Genomic DNA, 5,000 nt, shown 5'->3' with positions numbered 1-5,000 from the left:
CAGTATTTATGCTGCAGTAGTTTATGTGTCGGGGGGCTAGGGTCAGTTTGTTATATCTGGAGTACTTCTCCTGTCCTATTCGGTGTCCTGTGTGAATTTAAGTGTGCTCTCTCTAATTCTCTCTTTCTCTCTTTCTTTCTCTCTCTCGGAGGACCTGAGCCCTAGGACCATGCCTCAGGACTACCTGACATGATGACTCCTTGCTGTCCCCAGTCCACCTGGCCGTGCTGCTGCTCCAGTTTCAACTGTTCTGCCTTATTATTATTGGACCATGCTGGTCATTTATGAACATTTGAACATCTTGGCCATGTTCTGTTATAATCTCCACCCGGCACAGCCAGAAGAGGACTGGCCACCCCACATAGCCTGGTTCCTCTCTAGGTTTCTTCCTAGGTTTGGGCCTTTCTAGGGAGTTTTTCCTAGCCACCGTGCTTCTACACCTGCATTGCTTGCTGTTTGGGGTTTTAGGCTGGGTTTCTGTACAGCACTTTAAGATATCAGCTGATGTACGAAGGGCTATATAAATACATTTTATTTTATTTATTTGTTATAGATATAGTGGTCAGTGTACAGTACTGTATTTGTTATAGATATAATGAGTGGTAGGTGTACAGTACTGTATTTGTTATAGATATAGTGGTAGGTGTACAGTACTGTATTTGTCATAGATATAGTGGTCAGTGTACAGTACTGTATTTGTTATAGATATAATGATCAGTGTACAGTACTGTATTTGTTATAGATATAATGAGTGGTAGGTGTACAGTACTGTATTTGTTATAGATATAGTGGTAGGTGTACAGTACTGTATTTGTCATAGATATAGTGGTCAGTGTACAGTACTGTATTTGTTATAGATATAGTGGTCAGTGTACAGTACTGTATTTGTTATAGATATAATGATCAGTGTACAGTACTGTATTTGTTATAGATATAGTGGTAGGTGTACAGTACTGTATTTGTTATAGATATAGTGGTCAGTGTACAGTACTGTATTTGTTATAGATATAATGATCAGTGTACAGTACTGTATTTGTTATAGATATAATGAGTGGTAGGTGTACAGTACTGTATTTGTTATAGATATATTGGTAGGTGTACAGTACTGTATTTGTTATAGATATAGCGGTAGGTGTACAGTACTGTATTTGTTATAGATATAGTGGTAGGTGTACAGTACTGTATTTGTTATAGATATAGTGGTCAGTGTACAGTACTGTATTTGTTATAGATATAATGAGTGGTAGGTGTACAGTACTGTATTTGTTATAGAGATAGTGATCATTGTACAGTACTGTATTTGTTATAGATATAGCGGTCAGTGTACAGTACTGTATTTGTTATAGATATAGTGGTCCGTGTACATTACTGTATTTGTTATAGATATAGCGTTCAGTGTACAGTACTGTATTTGTTATAGATATAGTGGTCAGTGTACAGTACTGTATTTGTTATAGATATAATGATCAGTGTACAGTGCTGTATTTGTTATAGATATAGTGACAGTGTACAGTACTGTATTTGTTATAAAGATAGTGATCACTGTACAGTACTGTATTTGTTATAGATATAGTGGTAGGTGTACAGTACTGTATTTGTTATAGATCTGGTGGTCAGTGTACAGTACTGTATTTGTTATAGATATAGTGGTAGGTGTACAGTACTGTATTTGTTATAGATATAGTGGTCAGTGTACAGTACTGTATTTGTTATAGATCTGGTGGTCAGTGTACAGTACTGTATTTGTTATAGATATAGTGGTAGGTGTACAGTACTGTATTTGTTATAGATCTGGTGGTCAGTGTACAGTACTGTATTTGTTATAGATATAGTGGTAGGTGTACAGTACTGTATTTGTTATAGATATATTGGTAGGTGTACAGTACTGTATTTGTTATAGATCTGGTGGTCAGTGTACAGTACTGTATTTGTTATAGATATAGTGGTAGGTGTACAGTACTGTATTTGTTATAGATATAGTGGTCAGTGTACAGTACTGTATTTGTTATAGATCTGGTGGTCAGTGTACAGTACTGTATTTGTTATAGATATAGTGGTAGGTGTACAGTACTGTATTTGTTATAGATCTGGTGGTCAGTGTACAGTACTGTATTTGTTATAGATATAGTGGTAGGTGTACAGTACTGTATTTGTTATAGATATAGTGGTCAGTGTACAGTACTGTATTTGTTATAGATATAATGATCAGTGTACAGTACTGTATTTGTTATAGATATAATGATCAGTGTACAGTGCTGTATTTGTTATAGATATAATGATCAGTGTACAGTACTGTATTTGTTATAGATATAATGATCAGTGTACAGTGCTGTATTTGTTATAGATATAATGATCAGTGTACAGTACTGTATTTGTTATAGATATAATGATCAGTGTACAGTACTGTATTTGTTATAGATATAATGATCAGTGTACAGTGCTGTATTTGTTATAGATATAATGATCAGTGTACAGTACTGTATTTGTTATAGATATAATGATCAGTGTACAGTACTGTATTTGTTATAGATATAATGATCAGTGTACAGTGCTTGCTTTTATATATATATATATATATATAATGTTGCTTAAATTAAACATGAACGCTTGTCTGTATAATCTTTATACCATAAACTGTTACTGACGGGAGGTAAGAATAAAGTGTGAAATGTATGTACTAAGATAGAGAAGTTGTGTGTCGACCCACATTGTTAACATAGCTGATAACGGAGCAGAGAGGCGTGATGAATGTGTGTGTGTTAGTGTACCAAATGCTGCCCGCGGCCAGTGATGGACTTCCCCGTCACAATAATCCGTGTACAGTACTCTTATTTGTTATATAGTGTACAGTACTCTTATTTGTTATATAGTGTACAGTACTTTATTTGTTATATAGTGTACAGTACTCTTATTTGTTATATAGTGTACAGTACTTTATTTGTTATATAGTGTACAGTACTCTATTTGTTATATTGTGTACAGTACTCTTATTTGTTATATAGTGTACAGTACTTTATTTGTTAGATATAATGATCAGTGTACTGTACTTTATTGTTTGTGGATATTTGTACACATTTCTCACAGTTATGTACATTTACTAATCTTCACATTTGTATCTGTCTGTTACCCATTGTTAATTGAGTATTTTTGTTAAATCTACTTTAAATCCAGTTTTTGATTTGATTAAATGATGATTGTTCATATAGTCATATACACTTATTTAAATAAAAATAAACAAAAACAAGGTAATTGAATATAAAACATGAATAGACATACAACTAATTAACAGAATACTCTAAACAACCCTAAACCTCCTTTTAAGGACCCAATGGGATCTCAAGGAAATAAAAACATTTCCAACTCAACAGTGTTGAGAGCAGTGATGTGTGACAAAACGCCTTATGTTGCAGTGTACATGTAAACCATCAGATAAACAGCTGTTCTGTGGTCCTGGAGGCACTGTTGAAACCATGACGATGATGACAGGGTATATAACAGCATAAATACATGAACACAGCTACTTTATCAAGAGTATATTTAATATCCCGGGGAATAGAGCTGGGTACAGATAGAGTGGGGTGATGGGGAAATCACAACCTGGTGCATTGTGGGGTAGCTGTATGTGAACTCCTCTCCACCAATGGTGTAGCGTCAGGAAGCGTGTCTGAGCTAACCAGATCTCCTTTCATGGATGTCCTTGAGCTGAGAGCTGGGTTGCCGCACACACCAGAGAAAACCTTCAGCCTCACCACACTAAGTCTATAAATATCCCTCAGCCTGGAATGAGTCAAAAACATTTGCCACGTTAGAACATTACAGAGAGAATTTATCTGATTATGGCGGTAATAATTACCCATCTGTTTATTGCAGATAGAGAAATAATTCATGCAGGCAACAGGCCGTGGTGGCAATGACACTCCGCATTTAGTAAATACGCAACCGGCTCCCTGCTAGTAGCCCAGACTCACAGGGTGTCCTTGTTAGCAGTACAACACTAAGTGTCTTCGTCACAAGTGATAAATTGTTGCGTTGCACAAACTAGTCGCTGTAATTACAGTGGTGCCGAGATGTCCTGACTTCATTAGGCTATGCAGGAGGGGACGGCTCCATGAAGATGGACACACTAACATGGTGAACCCCGGCCAGGGGGAGAGAGAGCACGAGGGTGTGTGAGTGCGTTGGGAAGTGCGGGTAATGAAATGACACAGATGGTTTTGTATGTGGAGATTCGTATGGGCGGAGCACAGGGAGAGAGAGAGTAGGAGAGGGGCAGCCCTCACTATCTCGTCCTCCCATCCAGCCATCTCCCGTCATTGGAATGCAAGGCCAGTCGACCTGCTCTAAATGGGAGCCATTAGTAAAACTTTGAATAATTTATGCAGCGGCCGGACAGAGGGGTGGAGGGAGGGAAAGATGGAGGAAGGGAGCGGCAGATTAAAAAGTGGACCTTTGCGGGGTGAGTGATCGTGCATAGTGCGATCCGAGGGTCCCTGGCGAACACAGAAAGGATATTTTAAATTAACGAGGCCCTGCGTTAATTGATTGCGACCCCAGAAGCGCTAAATAAACAAATGACTAACTGCTGAGAGGACGACCTCTCCATGGACGTAGAGAGGAGGGGCTCACTGGCCGGGTGTGTGTTTGTGTGTGTGTGTCTGTTTCCCGGGGAATGATAGACAGGACAAAATGAGATGACATCTTTCTGACTCTCACCAATATCTCCCACATCACCTAAACCCTCTCATTCTCTTTCACCCACAGCCAGTTGACCACAACATCACCTAAACCCTCTCATTCTCTTTCACCCACAGCCAGTTGATCACAACATCACCTTGGAATTCTAACATCAGATCTGGCCTACAAGTCCAGATAAATACAGGTCAATACAGAGGCTGAATATAGAGCAACGGGCCGAATAGAGATCACAGCATATTCCATAAACTGGGAAGCAGGTTAAACCCCACAACTGACACAGTGTTGACATGACCCTGTCAACACCA

The sequence above is a fragment of the Oncorhynchus kisutch genome, linkage group LG7 (genome assembly GCF_002021735.2).
Source record: "Oncorhynchus kisutch isolate 150728-3 linkage group LG7, Okis_V2, whole genome shotgun sequence".
Classification (NCBI taxonomy): Eukaryota; Metazoa; Chordata; class Actinopteri; order Salmoniformes; family Salmonidae; genus Oncorhynchus; species Oncorhynchus kisutch.
Note: the sequence above shows the minus strand (reverse complement) of the source record.